Source organism: Lissotriton vulgaris, chromosome 12 (assembly GCF_964263255.1).
Source record: "Lissotriton vulgaris chromosome 12, aLisVul1.2, whole genome shotgun sequence".
Classification (NCBI taxonomy): Eukaryota; Metazoa; Chordata; class Amphibia; order Caudata; family Salamandridae; genus Lissotriton; species Lissotriton vulgaris.
Window position 1 is genome coordinate 451770073 of NC_141700.1, and position 22347 is coordinate 451792419.

Here is a 22347-nt window from a genome sequence, read left to right on the forward strand (position 1 = left end):
TGCAGTAGGTTACTATCTGTATTCATGACTGCCAGCCACGTAGGAGGGGGAATGGTAAAGGAATGGGAACCAGTCGAAGCACTGTGTCCTTTTCGAAAGTGGGATTGAGGTACAAAGACAGATTAACCTTAACAGCACTCCATCTTGAGTATCAGAGTCCAACATAGAGTGCAGGAGAAGAGGTTAGATGAGCTTCCTTTCTTGAGTATGTAACACTATTTTTCATAAGTGAGATGGTGCATTTCAGTCTCAAAGGCAGATATTTCCTCGAATAGAACGTTGCTAGCACCAGGATCTAAAGCAGGTTTTAGTAGAGTTTGAGTCAGTCATTCTTTTATTAACTATCATGACCAACATAATGTGATACATATTACTTCCATCTTGACAGAAATAATATTCAGGCACAGGCTCCCACTATAAATTAGTGAGGACATTCCGATGCTATTTACATCTTTTTAATGCCTAAAAGAATGATTGGGAGTTTTACTTACCACATAAATTGGTAAAATGATGCAGTATGCCAGAAGACTTCCTTTTTTTTTTTTGCTTCAGTCTCGGCAATTCAGAGAAACTCTGCTGTGAAACACTGCCACTGCTGGTCATTCAGTATAATCTGCAGATGGAAAAGTCCACTGTTAGTACATTTAGTATAAGCAATACAATAAGTTTAGATTTTTTTAAAGGGTAACCAGATCAATACTATGGAGTCTGTTTTATTGTGAAAATCAACAGCTCAATTAAAAAATCAAATTTCAATTTGTGTTTATAACCTCTCATACTTCTCTGCATTCCCTTGCCTCATTTGCTAACACTCTCTAAACAATTGTAGCACGTACATTGGGATATAAATCTTTTTGCCAGCCAAGTGGCAGCGCACCCTTCTTACTTCCTTTGTTTTAGGATATGGTACACCAGTAGCGATTAAGCCAGCTGGTAAGTTGAGAGAGGAAGGGTTATGCTACAGTTAACAGGAATAATAGAAACTATGAATAGCATAATTTGCATCTTCTCTTTAGCCAAATCCTACCAGTGCAGCAATGGTGAAGTTGAGACTCTTATGCTCAAACCTCCGTTCATACAAATGTGTAAGTCTAAATAAAGTTCTAATTTCTTTCTTTGTACCATCTCATCTTTTCGTTGGGCATCCTGTCTACCCTGCAACTCATCTCATTACCAAGATAAATGTATCCTACTCCTTGTTAGGCAACAGAGTGGCTCTCATGTCAGACAACATCTTCCTTTACCTTCATGATGCCAGCTGCTTTGCAACAGAGTGGCCTTCTAGTCAGAAAACATCTTGCTTTAGCTTTATGATGTCAGACTGCTAGGCAACAGAATGGCACCTCATGTCAGACAACTTCTTGCTTTAGCTTTATGATGTCAGACACCCCTGGACCAATTGTCGTTGTGGCAGCTAACCACACAGGAGGATGAGATATCAGAAGTTATGCAGTAGGTTACTATCTGTATTCATGACTGCCAGCCACGTAGGAGGGGGAATGGTAAAGGAATGGGAACCAGTCGAAGCACTGTGTCCTTTTCGAAAGTGGGATTGAGGTACAAAGACAGATTAACCTTAACAGCACTCCATCTTGAGTATCAGAGTCCAACATAGAGTGCAGGAGAAGAGGTTAGATGAGCTTCCTTTCTTGAGTATGTAACACTATTTTTCATAAGTGAGATGGTGCATTTCAGTCTCAAAGGCAGATATTTCCTCGAATAGAACGTTGCTAGCACCAGGATCTAAAGCAGGTTTTAGTAGAGTTTGAGTCAGTCAGTCTTTTATTAACTATCATGACCAACATAATGTGATACATATTACTTCCATCTTGACAGAAATAATATTCAGGCACAGGCTCCCACTATAAATTAGTGAGGACATTCCGATGCTATTTACATCTTTTTAATGCCTAAAAGAATGATTGGGAGTTTTACTTACCACATAAATTGGTAAAATGATGCAGTATGCCAGAAGACTTCCTTTTTTTTTTTTGCTTCAGTCTCGGCAATTCAGAGAAACTCTGCTGTGAAACACTGCCACTGCTGGTCATTCAGTATAATCTGCAGATGGAAAAGTCCACTGTTAGTACATTTAGTATAAGCAATACAAAAAGTTTAGATTTTTATAAAGGGTAACCAGATCAATACTATGGAGTCTGTTTTATTGTGAAAATCAACAGCTCAATTAAAAAATCAAATTTCAATTTGTGTTTATAACCTCTCATACTTCTCTGCATTCCCTTGCCTCATTTGCTAACACTCTCTAAACAATTGTAGCACGTACATTGGGATATAAATCTTTTTGCCAGCCAAGTGGCAGCGCACCCTTCTTACTTCCTTTGTTTTAGGATATGGTACACCAGTAGCGATTAAGCCAGCTGGTAAGTTGAGAGAGGAAGGGTTATGCTACAGTTAACAGGAATAATAGAAACTATGAATAGCATAATTTGCATCTTCTCTTTAGCCAAATCCTACCAGTGCAGCAATGGTGAAGTTGAGACTCTTATGCTCAAACCTCCGTTCATACAAATGTGTAAGTCTAAATAAAGTTCTAATTTCTTTCTTTGTACCATCTCATCTTTTCGTTGGGCATCCTGTCTACCCTGCAACTCATCTCATTACCAAGATAAATGTATCCTACTCCTTGTTATACAACAGAGTGGCTCTCATGTCAGACAACATCTTCCTTTACCTTCATGATGCCAGCTGCTTTGCAACAGAGTGGCCTTCTAGTCAGAAAACATCTTGCTTTAGCTTTATGATGTCAGACTGCTAGGCAACAGAATGGCACCTCATGTCAGACAACTTCTTGCTTTAGCTTTATGATGTCAGACACCCCTGGACCAATTGTCCTTGTGGAAGCTAACCACACAGGAGGATGAGATATCAGAAGTTATGCAGTAGGTTACTATCTGTATTCATGACTGCCAGCCACGTAGGAGGGGGAATGGTAAAGGAATGGGAACCAGTCGAAGCACTGTGTCCTTTTCGAAAGTGGGATTGAGGTACAAAGACAGATTAACCTTAACAGCACTCCATCTTGAGTATCAGAGTCCAACATAGAGTGCAGGAGAAGAGGTTAGATGAGCTTCCTTTCTTGAGTATGTAACACTATTTTTCATAAGTGAGATGGTGCATTTCAGTCTCAAAGGCAGATATTTCCTCGAATAGAACGTTGCTAGCACCAGGATCTAAAGCAGGTTTTAGTAGAGTTTGAGTCAGTCATTCTTTTATTAACTATCATGACCAACATAATGTGATACATATTACTTCCATCTTAACAGAAATAATATTCAGGCACAGGCTCCCACTATAAATTAGTGAGGACATTCCGATGCTATTTACATCTTTTTAATGCCTAAAAGAATGATTGGGAGTTTTACTTACCACATAAATTGGTAAAATGATGCAGTATGCCAGAAGACTTCCTTTTTTTTTTTTGCTTCAGTCTCGGCAATTCAGAGAAACTCTGCTGTGAAACACTGCCACTGCTGGTCATTCAGTATAATCTGCAGATGGAAAAGTCCACTGTTAGTACATTTAGTATAAGCAATACAAAAAGTTTAGATTTTTTTAAAGGGTAACCAGATCAATACTATGGAGTCTGTTTTATTGTGAAAATCAACAGCTCAATTAAAAAATCAAATTTCAATTTGTGTTTATAACCTCTCATACTTCTCTGCATTCCCTTGCCTCATTTGCTAACACTCTCTAAACAATTGTAGCACGTACATTGGGATATAAATCTTTTTGCCAGCCAAGTGGCAGCGCACCCTTCTTACTTCCTTTGTTTTAGGATATGGTACACCAGTAGCGATTAAGCCAGCTGGTAAGTTGAGAGAGGAAGGGTTATGCTACAGTTAACAGGAATAATAGAAACTATGAATAGCATAATTTGCATCTTCTCTTTAGCCAAATCCTACCAGTGCAGCAATGGTGAAGTTGAGACTCTTATGCTCAAACCTCCGTTCATACAAATGTGTAAGTCTAAATAAAGTTCTAATTTCTTTCTTTGTACCATCTCATCTTTTCGTTGGGCATCCTGTCTACCCTGCAACTCATCTCATTACCAAGATAAATGTATCCTACTCCTTGTTAGGCAACAGAGTGGCTCTCATGTCAGACAACATCTTCCTTTACCTTCATGATGCCAGCTGCTTTGCAACAGAGTGGCCTTCTAGTCAGAAAACATCTTGCTTTAGCTTTATGATGTCAGACTGCTAGGCAACAGAATGGCACCTCATGTCAGACAACTTCTTGCTTTAGCTTTATGATGTCAGACACCCCTGGACCAATTGTCGTTGTGGCAGCTAACCACACAGGAGGATGAGATATCAGAAGTTATGCAGTAGGTTACTATCTGTATTCATGACTGCCAGCCACGTAGGAGGGGGAATGGTAAAGGAATGGGAACCAGTCGAAGCACTGTGTCCTTTTCGAAAGTGGGATTGAGGTACAAAGACAGATTAACCTTAACAGCACTCCATCTTGAGTATCAGAGTCCAACATAGAGTGCAGGAGAAGAGGTTAGATGAGCTTCCTTTCTTGAGTATGTAACACTATTTTTCATAAGTGAGATGGTGCATTTCAGTCTCAAAGGCAGATATTTCCTCGAATAGAACGTTGCTAGCACCAGGATCTAAAGCAGGTTTTAGTAGAGTTTGAGTCAGTCAGTCTTTTATTAACTATCATGACCAACATAATGTGATACATATTACTTCCATCTTGACAGAAATAATATTCAGGCACAGGCTCCCACTATAAATTAGTGAGGACATTCCGATGCTATTTACATCTTTTTAATGCCTAAAAGAATGATTGGGAGTTTTACTTACCACATAAATTGGTAAAATGATGCAGTATGCCAGAAGACTTCCTTTTTTTTTTTTGCTTCAGTCTCGGCAATTCAGAGAAACTCTGCTGTGAAACACTGCCACTGCTGGTCATTCAGTATAATCTGCAGATGGAAAAGTCCACTGTTAGTACATTTAGTATAAGCAATACAAAAAGTTTAGATTTTTATAAAGGGTAACCAGATCAATACTATGGAGTCTGTTTTATTGTGAAAATCAACAGCTCAATTAAAAAATCAAATTTCAATTTGTGTTTATAACCTCTCATACTTCTCTGCATTCCCTTGCCTCATTTGCTAACACTCTCTAAACAATTGTAGCACGTACATTGGGATATAAATCTTTTTGCCAGCCAAGTGGCAGCGCACCCTTCTTACTTCCTTTGTTTTAGGATATGGTACACCAGTAGCGATTAAGCCAGCTGGTAAGTTGAGAGAGGAAGGGTTATGCTACAGTTAACAGGAATAATAGAAACTATGAATAGCATAATTTGCATCTTCTCTTTAGCCAAATCCTACCAGTGCAGCAATGGTGAAGTTGAGACTCTTATGCTCAAACCTCCGTTCATACAAATGTGTAAGTCTAAATAAAGTTCTAATTTCTTTCTTTGTACCATCTCATCTTTTCGTTGGGCATCCTGTCTACCCTGCAACTCATCTCATTACCAAGATAAATGTATCCTACTCCTTGTTAGGCAACAGAGTGGCTCTCATGTCAGACAACATCTTCCTTTACCTTCATGATGCCAGCTGCTTTGCAACAGAGTGGCCTTCTAGTCAGAAAACATCTTGCTTTAGCTTTATGATGTCAGACTGCTAGGCAACAGAATGGCACCTCATGTCAGACAACTTCTTGCTTTAGCTTTATGATGTCAGACACCCCTGGACCAATTGTCCTTGTGGAAGCTAACCACACAGGAGGATGAGATATCAGAAGTTATGCAGTAGGTTACTATCTGTATTCATGACTGCCAGCCACGTAGGAGGGGGAATGGTAAAGGAATGGGAACCAGTCGAAGCACTGTGTCCTTTTCGAAAGTGGGATTGAGGTACAAAGACAGATTAACCTTAACAGCACTCCATCTTGAGTATCAGAGTCCAACATAGAGTGCAGGAGAAGAGGTTAGATGAGCTTCCTTTCTTGAGTATGTAACACTATTTTTCATAAGTGAGATGGTGCATTTCAGTCTCAAAGGCAGATATTTCCTCGAATAGAACGTTGCTAGCACCAGGATCTAAAGCAGGTTTTAGTAGAGTTTGAGTCAGTCATTCTTTTATTAACTATCATGACCAACATAATGTGATACATATTACTTCCATCTTAACAGAAATAATATTCAGGCACAGGCTCCCACTATAAATTAGTGAGGACATTCCGATGCTATTTACATCTTTTTAATGCCTAAAAGAATGATTGGGAGTTTTACTTACCACATAAATTGGTAAAATGATGCAGTATGCCAGAAGACTTCCTTTTTTTTTTTTGCTTCAGTCTCGGCAATTCAGAGAAACTCTGCTGTGAAACACTGCCACTGCTGGTCATTCAGTATAATCTGCAGATGGAAAAGTCCACTGTTAGTACATTTAGTATAAGCAATACAAAAAGTTTAGATTTTTTTAAAGGGTAACCAGATCAATACTATGGAGTCTGTTTTATTGTGAAAATCAACAGCTCAATTAAAAAATCAAATTTCAATTTGTGTTTATAACCTCTCATACTTCTCTGCATTCCCTTGCCTCATTTGCTAACACTCTCTAAACAATTGTAGCACGTACATTGGGATATAAATCTTTTTGCCAGCCAAGTGGCAGCGCACCCTTCTTACTTCCTTTGTTTTAGGATATGGTACACCAGTAGCGATTAAGCCAGCTGGTAAGTTGAGAGAGGAAGGGTTATGCTACAGTTAACAGGAATAATAGAAACTATGAATAGCATAATTTGCATCTTCTCTTTAGCCAAATCCTACCAGTGCAGCAATGGTGAAGTTGAGACTCTTATGCTCAAACCTCCGTTCATACAAATGTGTAAGTCTAAATAAAGTTCTAATTTCTTTCTTTGTACCATCTCATCTTTTCGTTGGGCATCCTGTCTACCCTGCAACTCATCTCATTACCAAGATAAATGTATCCTACTCCTTGTTAGGCAACAGAGTGGCTCTCATGTCAGACAACATCTTCCTTTACCTTCATGATGCCAGCTGCTTTGCAACAGAGTGGCCTTCTAGTCAGAAAACATCTTGCTTTAGCTTTATGATGTCAGACTGCTAGGCAACAGAATGGCACCTCATGTCAGACAACTTCTTGCTTTAGCTTTATGATGTCAGACACCCCTGGACCAATTGTCCTTGTGGAAGCTAACCACACAGGAGGATGAGATATCAGAAGTTATGCAGTAGGTTACTATCTGTATTCATGACTGCCAGCCACGTAGGAGGGGGAATGGTAAAGGAATGGGAACCAGTCGAAGCACTGTGTCCTTTTCGAAAGTGGGATTGAGGTACAAAGACAGATTAACCTTAACAGCACTCCATCTTGAGTATCAGAGTCCAACATAGAGTGCAGGAGAAGAGGTTAGATGAGCTTCCTTTCTTGAGTATGTAACACTATTTTTCATAAGTGAGATGGTGCATTTCAGTCTCAAAGGCAGATATTTCCTCGAATAGAACGTTGCTAGCACCAGGATCTAAAGCAGGTTTTAGTAGAGTTTGAGTCAGTCATTCTTTTATTAACTATCATGACCAACATAATGTGATACATATTACTTCCATCTTAACAGAAATAATATTCAGGCACAGGCTCCCACTATAAATTAGTGAGGACATTCCGATGCTATTTACATCTTTTTAATGCCTAAAAGAATGATTGGGAGTTTTACTTACCACATAAATTGGTAAAATGATGCAGTATGCCAGAAGACTTCCTTTTTTTTTTTTGCTTCAGTCTCGGCAATTCAGAGAAACTCTGCTGTGAAACACTGCCACTGCTGGTCATTCAGTATAATCTGCAGATGGAAAAGTCCACTGTTAGTACATTTAGTATAAGCAATACAAAAAGTTTAGATTTTTTTAAAGGGTAACCAGATCAATACTATGGAGTCTGTTTTATTGTGAAAATCAACAGCTCAATTAAAAAATCAAATTTCAATTTGTGTTTATAACCTCTCATACTTCTCTGCATTCCCTTGCCTCATTTGCTAACACTCTCTAAACAATTGTAGCACGTACATTGGGATATAAATCTTTTTGCCAGCCAAGTGGCAGCGCACCCTTCTTACTTCCTTTGTTTTAGGATATGGTACACCAGTAGCGATTAAGCCAGCTGGTAAGTTGAGAGAGGAAGGGTTATGCTACAGTTAACAGGAATAATAGAAACTATGAATAGCATAATTTGCATCTTCTCTTTAGCCAAATCCTACCAGTGCAGCAATGGTGAAGTTGAGACTCTTATGCTCAAACCTCCGTTCATACAAATGTGTAAGTCTAAATAAAGTTCTAATTTCTTTCTTTGTACCATCTCATCTTTTCGTTGGGCATCCTGTCTACCCTGCAACTCATCTCATTACCAAGATAAATGTATCCTACTCCTTGTTAGGCAACAGAGTGGCTCTCATGTCAGACAACATCTTCCTTTACCTTCATGATGCCAGCTGCTTTGCAACAGAGTGGCCTTCTAGTCAGAAAACATCTTGCTTTAGCTTTATGATGTCAGACTGCTAGGCAACAGAATGGCACCTCATGTCAGACAACTTCTTGCTTTAGCTTTATGATGTCAGACACCCCTGGACCAATTGTCCTTGTGGAAGCTAACCACACAGGAGGATGAGATATCAGAAGTTATGCAGTAGGTTACTATCTGTATTCATGACTGCCAGCCACGTAGGAGGGGGAATGGTAAAGGAATGGGAACCAGTCGAAGCACTGAGTCCTTTTCAAAAGTGGGATTGAGGTACAAAGACAGATTAACCTTAACAACAATCCATCTTGAGTATCAGAGTCCAACATAGAGAGTGCAGGAGAAGAGGTTAGATGAGCTTCCTTCCTTGAGTATGTAACACTATTTTTCATAAGTGAGATGGTGCATTTCAGTCTCAAAGGCAGATATTTCCTCGAATAGAACGTTGCTAGCACCAGGATCTAAAGCAGGTTTTAGTAGAGTTTGAGTCAGTCAGTCTTTTATTAACTATCATGACCAACATAATGTGATACATATTACTTCCATCTTGACAGAAATAATATTCAGGCACAGGCTCCCACTATAAATTAGTGAGGACATTCCGATGCTATTTACATCTTTTTAATGCCTAAAAGAATGATTGGGAGTTTTACTTACCACATAAAGTGGTAAAATGATGCAGTATGCCAGAAGACTTCCTTTTTTTTTTTTGCTTCAGTCTCGGCAATTCAGAGAAACTCTGCTGTGAAACACTGCCACTGCTGGTCATTCAGTATAATCTGCAGATGGAAAAGTCCACTGTTAGTACATTTAGTATAAGCAATACAAAAAGTTTAGATTTTTATAAAGGGTAACCAGATCAATACTATGGAGTCTGTTTTATTGTGAAAATCAACAGCTCAATTAAAAAATCAAATCTCAATTTGTGTTTATAACCTCTCATACTTCTCTGCATTCCCTTGCCTCATTTGCTAACACTCTCTAAACAATTGTAGCACGTACATTGGGATATAAATCTTTTTGCCAGCCAAGTGGCAGCGCACCCTTCTTACTTCCTTTGTTTTAGGATATGGTACACCAGTAGCGATTAAGCCAGCTGGTAAGTTGAGAGAGGAAGGGTTATGCTACAGTTAACAGGAATAATAGAAACTATGAATAGCATAATTTGCATCTTCTCTTTAGCCAAATCCTACCAGTGCAGCAATGGTGAAGTTGAGACTCTTATGCTCAAACCTCCGTTCATACAAATGTGTAAGTCTAAATAAAGTTCTAATTTCTTTCTTTGTACCATCTCATCTTTTCGTTGGGTATCCTGTCTACCCTGCAACTCATCTCATTACCAAGATAAATGTATCCTACTCCTTGTTAGGCAACAGAGTGGCTCTCATGTCAGACAACATCTTCCTTTACCTTCATGATGCCAGCTGCTTTGCAACAGAGTGGCCTTCTAGTCAGAAAACATCTTGCTTTAGCTTTATGATGTCAGACTGCTAGGCAACAGAATGGCACCTCATGTCAGACAACTTCTTGCTTTAGCTTTATGATGTCAGACACCCCTGGACCAATTGTCCTTGTGGAAGCTAACCACACAGGAGGATGAGATATCAGAAGTTATGCAGTAGGTTACTATCTGTATTCATGACTGCCAGCCACGTAGGAGGGGGAATGGTAAAGGAATGGGAACCAGTCGAAGCACTGTGTCCTTTTCGAAAGTGGGATTGAGGTACAAAGACAGATTAACCTTAACAGCACTCCATCTTGAGTATCAGAGTCCAACATAGAGTGCAGGAGAAGAGGTTAGATGAGCTTCCTTTCTTGAGTATGTAACACTATTTTTCATAAGTGAGATGGTGCATTTCAGTCTCAAAGGCAGATATTTCCTCGAATAGAACGTTGCTAGCACCAGGATCTAAAGCAGGTTTTAGTAGAGTTTGAGTCAGTCATTCTTTTATTAACTATCATGACCAACATAATGTGATACATATTACTTCCATCTTAACAGAAATAATATTCAGGCACAGGCTCCCACTATAAATTAGTGAGGACATTCCGATGCTATTTACATCTTTTTAATGCCTAAAAGAATGATTGGGAGTTTTACTTACCACATAAATTGGTAAAATGATGCAGTATGCCAGAAGACTTCCTTTTTTTTTTTTGCTTCAGTCTCGGCAATTCAGAGAAACTCTGCTGTGAAACACTGCCACTGCTGGTCATTCAGTATAATCTGCAGATGGAAAAGTCCACTGTTAGTACATTTAGTATAAGCAATACAAAAAGTTTAGATTTTTTTAAAGGGTAACCAGATCAATACTATGGAGTCTGTTTTATTGTGAAAATCGACAGCTCAATTAAAAAATCAAATTTCAATTTGTGTTTATAACCTCTCATACTTCTCTGCATTCCCTTGCCTCATTTGCTAACACTCTCTAAACAATTGTAGCACGTACATTGGGATATAAATCTTTTTGCCAGCCAAGTGGCAGCGCACCCTTCTTACTTCCTTTGTTTTAGGATATGGTACACCAGTAGCGATTAAGCCAGCTGGTAAGTTGAGAGAGGAAGGGTTATGCTACAGTTAACAGGAATAATAGAAACTATGAATAGCATAATTTGCATCTTCTCTTTAGCCAAATCCTACCAGTGCAGCAATGGTGAAGTTGAGACTCTTATGCTCAAACCTCCGTTCATACAAATGTGTAAGTCTAAATAAAGTTCTAATTTCTTTCTTTGTACCATCTCATCTTTTCGTTGGGCATCCTGTCTACCCTGCAACTCATCTCATTACCAAGATAAATGTATCCTACTCCTTGTTAGGCAACAGAGTGGCTCTCATGTCAGACAACATCTTCCTTTACCTTCATGATGCCAGCTGCTTTGCAACAGAGTGGCCTTCTAGTCAGAAAACATCTTGCTTTAGCTTTATGATGTCAGACTGCTAGGCAACAGAATGGCACCTCATGTCAGACAACTTCTTGCTTTAGCTTTATGATGTCAGACACCCCTGGACCAATTGTCCTTGTGGAAGCTAACCACACAGGAGGATGAGATATCAGAAGTTATGCAGTAGGTTACTATCTGTATTCATGACTGCCAGCCACGTAGGAGGGGGAATGGTAAAGGAATGGGAACCAGTCGAAGCACTGAGTCCTTTTCAAAAGTGGGATTGAGGTACAAAGACAGATTAACCTTAACAACAATCCATCTTGAGTATCAGAGTCCAACATAGAGAGTGCAGGAGAAGAGGTTAGATGAGCTTCCTTCCTTGAGTATGTAACACTATTTTTCATAAGTGAGATGGTGCATTTCAGTCTCAAAGGCAGATATTTCCTCGAATAGAACGTTGCTAGCACCAGGATCTAAAGCAGGTTTTAGTAGAGTTTGAGTCAGTCAGTCTTTTATTAACTATCATGACCAACATAATGTGATACATATTACTTCCATCTTGACAGAAATAATATTCAGGCACAGGCTCCCACTATAAATTAGTGAGGACATTCCGATGCTATTTACATCTTTTTAATGCCTAAAAGAATGATTGGGAGTTTTACTTACCACATAAAGTGGTAAAATGATGCAGTATGCCAGAAGACTTCCTTTTTTTTTTTTGCTTCAGTCTCGGCAATTCAGAGAAACTCTGCTGTGAAACACTGCTACTGCTGGTCATTCAGTATAATCTGCAGATGGAAAAGTCCACTGTTAGTACATTTAGTATAAGCAATACAAAAAGTTTAGATTTTTATAAAGGGTAACCAGATCAATACTATGGAGTCTGTTTTATTGTGAAAATCAACAGCTCAATTAAAAAATCAAATCTCAATTTGTGTTTATAACCTCTCATACTTCTCTGCATTCCCTTGCCTCATTTGCTAACACTCTCTAAACAATTGTAGCACGTACATTGGGATATAAATCTTTTTGCCAGCCAAGTGGCAGCGCACCCTTCTTACTTCCTTTGTTTTAGGATATGGTACACCAGTAGCGATTAAGCCAGCTGGTAAGTTGAGAGAGGAAGGGTTATGCTACAGTTAACAGGAATAATAGAAACTATGAATAGCATAATTTGCATCTTCTCTTTAGCCAAATCCTACCAGTGCAGCAATGGTGAAGTTGAGACTCTTATGCTCAAACCTCCGTTCATACAAATGTGTAAGTCTAAATAAAGTTCTAATTTCTTTCTTTGTACCATCTCATCTTTTCGTTGGGCATCCTGTCTACCCTGCAACTCATCTCATTACCAAGATAAATGTATCCTACTCCTTGTTAGGCAACAGAGTGGCTCTCATGTCAGACAACATCTTCCTTTACCTTCATGATGCCAGCTGCTTTGCAACAGAGTGGCCTTCTAGTCAGAAAACATCTTGCTTTAGCTTTATGATGTCAGACTGCTAGGCAACAGAATGGCACCTCATGTCAGACAACTTCTTGCTTTAGCTTTATGATGTCAGACACCCCTGGACCAATTGTCCTTGTGGAAGCTAACCACACAGGAGGATGAGATATCAGAAGTTATGCAGTAGGTTACTATCTGTATTCATGACTGCCAGCCACGTAGGAGGGGGAATGGTAAAGGAATGGGAACCAGTCGAAGCACTGTGTCCTTTTCGAAAGTGGGATTGAGGTACAAAGACAGATTAACCTTAACAGCACTCCATCTTGAGTATCAGAGTCCAACATAGAGTGCAGGAGAAGAGGTTAGATGAGCTTCCTTTCTTGAGTATGTAACACTATTTTTCATAAGTGAGATGGTGCATTTCAGTCTCAAAGGCAGATATTTCCTCGAATAGAACGTTGCTAGCACCAGGATCTAAAGCAGGTTTTAGTAGAGTTTGAGTCAGTCATTCTTTTATTAACTATCATGACCAACATAATGTGATACATATTACTTCCATCTTAACAGAAATAATATTCAGGCACAGGCTCCCACTATAAATTAGTGAGGACATTCCGATGCTATTTACATCTTTTTAATGCCTAAAAGAATGATTGGGAGTTTTACTTACCACATAAATTGGTAAAATGATGCAGTATGCCAGAAGACTTCCTTTTTTTTTTTTGCTTCAGTCTCGGCAATTCAGAGAAACTCTGCTGTGAAACACTGCCACTGCTGGTCATTCAGTATAATCTGCAGATGGAAAAGTCCACTGTTAGTACATTTAGTATAAGCAATACAAAAAGTTTAGATTTTTTTAAAGGGTAACCAGATCAATACTATGGAGTCTGTTTTATTGTGAAAATCAACAGCTCAATTAAAAAATCAAATTTCAATTTGTGTTTATAACCTCTCATACTTCTCTGCATTCCCTTGCCTCATTTGCTAACACTCTCTAAACAATTGTAGCACGTACATTGGGATATAAATCTTTTTGCCAGCCAAGTGGCAGCGCACCCTTCTTACTTCCTTTGTTTTAGGATATGGTACACCAGTAGCGATTAAGCCAGCTGGTAAGTTGAGAGAGGAAGGGTTATGCTACAGTTAACAGGAATAATAGAAACTATGAATAGCATAATTTGCATCTTCTCTTTAGCCAAATCCTACCAGTGCAGCAATGGTGAAGTTGAGACTCTTATGCTCAAACCTGCGTTCATACAAATGTGTAAGTCTAAATAAAGTTCTAATTTCTATCTTCGTACCATCTCATCTTTTCGTTGGGCATCCTATCTACCCTGCAACTCATCTCATTACCAAGATAAATGTATCCTACTCCTTGTTAGGCAACAGAGTGGCTCTCATGTCAGACAACATCTTCCTTTACCTTCATGATGCCAGCTGCTTTGCAACAGAGTGGCCTTCTAGTCAGAAAACATCTTGCTTTAGCTTTATGATGTCAGACTGCTAGGCAACAGAATGGCACCTCATGTCAGACAACTTCTTGCTTTAGCTTTATGATGTCAGACACCCCTGGACCAATTGTCCTTGTGGAAGCTAACCACACAGGAGGATGAGATATCAGAAGTTATGCAGTAGGTTACTATCTGTATTCATGACTGCCAGCCACGTAGGAGGGGGAATGGTAAAGGAATGGGAACCAGTCGAAGCACTGTGTCCTTTTCAAAAGTGGGATTGAGGTACAAAGACAGATTAACCTTAACAACAATCCATCTTGAGTATCAGAGTCCAACATAGAGAGTGCAGGAGAAGAGGTTAGATGAGCTTCCTTCCTTGAGTATGTAACACTATTTTTCATAAGTGAGATGGTGCATTTCAGTCTCAAAGGCAGATATTTCCTCGAATAGAACGTTGCTAGCACCAGGATCTAAAGCAGGTTTTAGTAGAGTTTGAGTCAGTCAGTCTTTTATTAACTATCATGACCAACATAATGTGATACATATTACTTCCATCTTGACAGAAATATTATTCAGGCACAGGCTCCCACTATAAATTAGTGAGGACATTCCGATGCTATTTACATCTTTTTAATGCCTAAAAGAATGATTGGGAGTTTTACTTACCACATAAATTGGTAAAATGATGCAGTATGCCAGAAGACTTCCTTTTTTTTTTTGCTTCAGTCTCGGCAATTCAGAGAAACTCTGCTGTGAAACACTGCCACTGCTGCTCATTCAGTATAATCTGCAGATGGAAAAGTCCACTGTTAGTACATTTAGTATAAGCAATACAAAAAGTTTAGATTTTTTTAAAGGGTAACCAGATCAATACTATGGAGTCTGTTTTATTGTGAAAATCAACAGCTCAATTAAAAAATCAAATTTCAATTTGTGTTTATAACCTCTCATACTTCTCTGCATTCCCTTGCCTCATTTGCTAACACTCTCTAAACAATTGTAGCACGTACATTGGGATATAAATCTTTTTGCCAGCCAAGTGGCAGCGCACCCTTCTTACTTCCTTTGTTTTAGGATATGGTACACCAGTAGCGATTAAGCCAGCTGGTAAGTTGAGAGAGGAAGGGTTATGCTACAGTTAACAGGAATAATAGAAACTATGAATAGCATAATTTGCATCTTCTCTTTAGCCAAATCCTACCAGTGCAGCAATGGTGAAGTTGAGACTCTTATGCTCAAACCTGCGTTCATACAAATGTGTAAGTCTAAATAAAGTTCTAATTTCTATCTTCGTACCATCTCATCTTTTCGTTGGGCATCCTATCTACCCTGCAACTCATCTCATTACCAAGATAAATGTATCCTACTCCTTGTTAGGCAACAGAGTGGCTCTCATGTCAGACAACATCTTCCTTTACCTTCATGATGCCAGCTGCTTTGCAACAGAGTGGCCTTCTAGTCAGAAAACATCTTGCTTTAGGTTTATGATGTCAGACTGCTAGGCAACAGAATGGCACCTCATGTCAGACAACTTCTTGCTTTAGCTTTATGATGTCAGACACCCCTGGACCAATTGTCCTTGTGGAAGCTAACCACACAGGAGGATGAGATATCAGAAGTTATGCAGTAGGTTACTATCTGTATTCATGACTGCCAGCCACGTAGGAGGGGGAATGGTAAAGGAATGGGAACCAGTCGAAGCACTGTGTCCTTTTCAAAAGTGGGATTGAGGTACAAAGACAGATTAACCTTAACAACAATCCATCTTGAGTATCAGAGTCCAACATAGAGAGTGCAGGAGAAGAGGTTAGATGAGCTTCCTTCCTTGAGTATGTAACACTATTTTTCATAAGTGAGATGGTGCATTTCAGTCTCAAAGGCAGATATTTCCTCGAATAGAACGTTGCTAGCACCAGGATCTAAAGCAGGTTTTAGTAGAGTTTGAGTCAGTCAGTCTTTTATTAACTATCATGACCAACATAATGTGATACATATTACTTCCATCTTGACAGAAATAATATTCAGGCACAGGCTCCCACTATAAATTAGTGAGGACATTCCGATGCTATTTACATCTTTTTAATGCCTAAAAGAATGATTGGGAGTTTTACTTACCACATAAATTGGTAAAATGATGCAGTATGCCAGAAGACTTCCTTTTTTTTTTTGCTTCAGTCTCGGCAATTCAGAGAAACTCTGCTGTGAAACACTGCCACTGCTGCTCATTCAGTATAATCTGCAGATGGAAAAGTCCACTGTTAGTACATTTAGTATAAGCAATACAAAAAGTTTAGATTTTTTTAAAGGGTAACCAGATCAATACTATGGAGTCTGTTTTATTGTGAAAATCAACAGCTCAATTAAAAAATCAAATTTCAATTTGTGTTTATAACCTCTCATACTTCTCTGCATTCCCTTGCCTCATTTGCTAACACTCTCTAAACAATTGTAGCACGTACATTGGGATATAAATCTTTTTGCCAGCCAAGTGGCAGCGCACCCTTCTTACTTCCTTTGTTTTAGGATATGGTACACCAGTAGCGATTAAGCCAGCTGGTAAGTTGAGAGAGGAAGGGTTATGCTACAGTTAACAGGAATAATAGAAACTATGAATAGCATAATTTGCATCTTCTCTTTAGCCAAATCCTACCAGTGCAGCAATGGTGAAGTTGAGACTCTTATGCTCAAACCTGCGTTCATACAAATGTGTAAGTCTAAATAAAGTTCTAATTTCTATCTTCGTACCATCTCATCTTTTCGTTGGGCATCCTATCTACCCTGCAACTCATCTCATTACCAAGATAAATGTATCCTACTCCTTGTTAGGCAACAGAGTGGCTCTCATGTCAGACAACATCTTCCTTTACCTTCATGATGCCAGCTGCTTTGCAACAGAGTGGCCTTCTAGTCAGAAAACATCTTGCTTTAGCTTTATGATGTCAGACTGCTAGGCAACAGAATGGCACCTCATGTCAGACAACTTCTTGCTTTAGCTTTATGATGTCAGACACCCCTGGACCAATTGTCCTTGTGGAAGCTAACCACACAGGAGGATGAGATATCAGAAGTTATGCAGTAGGTTACTATCTGTATTCATGACTGCCAGCCACGTAGGAGGGGGAATGGTAAAGGAATGGGAACCAGTCGAAGCACTGAGTCCTTTTCAAAAGTGGGATTGAGGTACAAAGACAGATTAACCTTAACAACAATCCATCTTGAGTATCAGAGTCCAACATAGAGAGTGCAGGAGAAGAGGTTAGATGAGCTTCCTTCCTTGAGTATGTAACACTATTTTTCATAAGTGAGATGGTGCATTTCAGTCTCAAAGGCAGATATTTCCTCGAATAGAACATTGCTAGCACCAGGATCTAAAGCAGGTTTTAGTAGAGTTTGAGTCAGTCAGTCTTTTATTAACTATCATGACCAACATAATGTGATACATATTACTTCCATGTTGACAGAAATAATATTCAGGCACAGGCTCCCACTATAAATTAGTGAGGACATTCCGATGCTATTTACATCTTTTTAATGCCTAAAAGAATGATTGGGAGTTTTACTTACCACATAAATTGGTAAAATGATGCAGTATGCCAGAAGACTTCCTTTTTTTTTTTTTGCTTCAGTCTCGGCAATTCAGAGAAACTCTGCTGTGAAACACTGCCACTGCTGGTCATTCAGTATAATCTGCAGATGGAAAAGTCCACTGTTAGTACATTTAGTATAAGCAATACAAAAAGTTTAGATTTTTATAAAGGGTAACCAGATCAATACTATGGAGTCTGTTTTATTGTGAAAATCAACAGCTCAATTAAAAAATCAAATCTCAATTTGTGTTTATAACCTCTCATACTTCTCTTCATTCCCTTGCCTCATTTGCTAACACTCTCTAAACAATTGTAGCACGTACATTGGGATATAAATCTTTTTGCCAGCCAAGTGGCAGCGCACCCTTCTTACTTCCTTTGTTTTAGGATATGGTACACCAGTAGCGATTAAGCCAGCTGGTAAGTTGAGAGAGGAAGGGTTATGCTACAGTTAACAGGAATAATAGAAACTATGAATAGCATAATTTGCATCTTCTCTTTAGCCAAATCCTACCAGTGCAGCAATGGTGAAGTTGAGACTCTTATGCTCAAACCTGCGTTCATACAAATGTGTAAGTCTAAATAAAGTTCTAACTTCTTTCTTCGTACCATCTCATCTTTTCGTTGGGCATCCTGTCTACCCTGCAACTCATCTCATTACCAAGATAAATGTATCCTACTCCTTGTTAGGCAACAGAGTGGCTCTCATGTCAGACAACATCTTCCTTTACCTTCATGATGCCAGCTGCTTTGCAACAGAGTGGCCTTCTAGTCAGAAAACATCTTGCTTTAGCTTTATGATGTCAGACTGCTAGGCAACAGAATGGCACCTCATGTCAGACAACTTCTTGCTTTAGCTTTATGATGTCAGACACCCCTGGACCAATTGTCCTTGTGGAAGCTAACCACACAGGAGGATGAGATATCAGAAGTTATGCAGTAGGTTACTATCTGTATTCATGACTGCCAGCCACGTAGGAGGGGGAATGGTAAAGGAATGGGAACCAGTCGAAGCACTGTGTCCTTTTCAAAAGTGGGATTGAGGTACAAAGACAGATTAACCTTAACAACAATCCATCTTGAGTATCAGAGTCCAACATAGAGAGTGCAGGAGAAGAGGTTAGATGAGCTTCCTTCCTTGAGTATGTAACACTATTTTTCATAAGTGAGATGGTGCATTTCAGTCTCAAAGGCAGATATTTCCTCGAATAGAACGTTGCTAGCACCAGGATCTAAAGCAGGTTTTAGTAGAGTTTGAGTCAGTCAGTCTTTTATTAACTATCATGACCAACATAATGTGATACATATTACTTCCATCTTGACAGAAATAATATTCAGGCACAGGCTCCCACTATAAATTAGTGAGGACATTCCGATGCTATTTACATCTTTTTAATGCCTAAAAGAATGATTGGGAGTTTTACTTACCACATAAATTGGTAAAATGATGCAGTATGCCAGAAGACTTCCTTTTTTTTTTTTGCTTCAGTCTCGGCAATTCAGAGAAACTCTGCTGTGAAACACTGCCACTGCTGCTCATTCAGTATAATCTGCAGATGGAAAAGTCCACTGTTAGTACATTTAGTATAAGCAATACAAAAAGTTTAGATTTTTTTAAAGGGTAACCAGATCAATACTATGGAGTCTGTTTTATTGTGAAAATCAACAGCTCAATTAAAAAATCAAATTTCAATTTGTGTTTATAAACTCTCATACTTCTCTGCATTCCCTTGCCTCATTTGCTAACACTCTCTAAACAATTGTAGCACGTACATTGGGATATAAATCTTTTTGCCAGCCAAGTGGCAGCGCACCCTTCTTACTTCCTTTGTTTTAGGATATGGTACACCAGTAGCGATTAAGCCAGCTGGTAAGTTGAGAGAGGAAGGGTTATGCTACAGTTAACAGGAATAATAGAAACTATGAATAGCATAATTTGCATCTTCTCTTTAGCCAAATCCTACCAGTGCAGCAATGGTGAAGTTGAGACTCTTATGCTCAAACCTGCGTTCATACAAATGTGTAAGTCTAAATAAAGTTCTAATTTCTATCTTCGTACCATCTCATCTTTTCGTTGGGCATCCTATCTACCCTGCAACTCATCTCATTACCAAGATAAATGTATCCTACTCCTTGTTAGGCAACAGAGTGGCTCTCATGTCAGACAACATCTTCCTTTACCTTCATGATGCCAGCTGCTTTGCAACAGAGTGGCCTTCTAGTCAGAAAACATCTTGCTTTAGCTTTATGATGTCAGACTGCTAGGCAACAGAATGGCACCTCATGTCAGACAACTTCTTGCTTTAGCTTTATGATGTCAGACACCCCTGGACCAATTGTCCTTGTGGAAGCTAACCACACAGGAGGATGAGATATCAGAAGTTATGCAGTAGGTTACTATCTGTATTCATGACTGCCAGCCACGTAGGAGGGGGAATGGTAAAGGAATGGGAACCAGTCGAAGCACTGAGTCCTTTTCAAAAGTGGGATTGAGGTACAAAGACAGATTAACCTTAACAACAATCCATCTTGAGTATCAGAGTCCAACATAGAGAGTGCAGGAGAAGAGGTTAGATGAGCTTCCTTCCTTGAGTATGTAACACTATTTTTCATAAGTGAGATGGTGCATTTCAGTCTCAAAGGCAGATATTTCCTCGAATAGAACATTGCTAGCACCAGGATCTAAAGCAGGTTTTAGTAGAGTTTGAGTCAGTCAGTCTTTTATTAACTATCATGACCAACATAATGTGATACATATTACTTCCATCTTGACAGAAATAATATTCAGGCACAGGCTCCCACTATAAATTAGTGAGGACATTCCGATGCTATTTACATCTTTTTAATGCCTAAAAGAATGATTGGGAGTTTTACTTACCACATAAATTGGTAAAATGATGCAGTATGCCAGAAGACTTCCTTTTTTTTTTTTTGCTTCAGTCTCGGCAATTCAGAGAAACTCTGCTGTGAAACACTGCCACTGCTGGTCATTCAGTATAATCTGCAGATGGAAAAGTCCACTGTTAGTACATTTAGTATAAGCAATACAAAAAGTTTAGATTTTTATAAAGGGTAACCAGATCAATACTATGGAGTCTGTTTTATTGTGAAAATCAACAGCTCAATTAAAAAATCAAATCTCAATTTGTGTTTATAACCTCTCATACTTCTCTTCATTCCCTTGCCTCATTTGCTAACACTCTCTAAACAATTGTAGCACGTACATTGGGATATAAATCTTTTTGCCAGCCAAGTGGCAGCGCACCCTTCTTACTTCCTTTGTTTTAGGATATGGTACACCAGTAGCGATTAAGCCAGCTGGTAAGTTGAGAGAGGAAGGGTTATGCTACAGTTAACAGGAATAATAGAAACTATGAATAGCATAATTTGCATCTTCTCTTTAGCCAAATCCTACCAGTGCAGCAATGGTGAAGTTGAGACTCTTATGCTCAAACCTGCGTTCATACAAATGTGTAAGTCTAAATAAAGTTCTAACTTCTTTCTTCGTACCATCTCATCTTTTCGTTGGGCATCCTGTCTACCCTGCAACTCATCTCATTACCAAGATAAATGTATCCTACTCCTTGTTAGGCAACAGAGTGGCTCTCATGTCAGACAACATCTTCCTTTACCTTCATGATGCCAGCTGCTTTGCAACAGAGTGGCCTTCTAGTCAGAAAACATCTTGCTTTAGCTTTATAATGTCAGACTGCTAGGCAACAGAATGGCACCTCATGTCAGACAACTTCTTGCTTTAGCTTTATGATGTCAGACACCCCTGGACCAATTGTCCTTGTGGAAGCTAACCACACAGGAGGATGAGATATCAGAAGTTATGCAGTAGGTTACTATCTGTATTCATGACTGCCAGCCACGTAGGAGGGGGAATGGTAAAGGAATGGGAACAAGTCGAAGCACTGTGTCCTTTTCGAAAGTGGGATTGAGGTACAAAGACAGATTAACCTTAACAGCACTCCATCTTGAGTATCAGAGTCCAACATAGAGTGCAGGAGAAGAGGTTAGATGAGCTTCCTTTCTTGAGTATGTAACACTATTTTTCATAAGTGAGATGGTGCATTTCAGTCTCAAAGGCAGATATTTCCTCGAATAGAACATTGCTAGCACCAGGATCTAAAGCAGGTTTTAGTAGAGTTTGAGTCAGTCAGTCTTTTATTAACTATCATGACCAACATAATGTGATACATATTACTTCCATCTTGACAGAAATAATATTCAGGCACAGGCTCCCACTATAAATTAGTGAGGACATTCCGATGCTATTTACATCTTTTTAATGCCTAAAAGAATGATTGGGAGTTTTACTTACCACATAAATTGGTAAAATGATGCAGTATGCCAGAAGACTTCCTTTTTTTTTTTTGCTTCAGTCTCGGCAATTCAGAGAAACTCTGCTGTGAAACACTGCCACTGCTGGTCATTCAGTATAAT

General features: G+C 39.1%; 1 long non-coding RNA gene across 1 annotated transcript; it reads right to left on the reverse strand.

Annotated features, from left to right (window-relative positions):
* Positions 1-491: 491 nt before the first annotated feature.
* On the reverse strand, positions 492-22347 carry LOC147676750 (uncharacterized). The gene is made up of 14 exons (XR_015302426.1): positions 22226-22347; positions 20777-20899; positions 19327-19448; positions 17876-17998; positions 16427-16547; positions 14978-15098; positions 13528-13649; positions 10630-10751; positions 7732-7853; positions 6284-6405; positions 4836-4957; positions 3388-3509; positions 1940-2061; positions 492-613 (listed from the first exon to the last, which is right to left on the reverse strand). It is a non-coding gene; the product is annotated as an uncharacterized LOC147676750 (long non-coding RNA).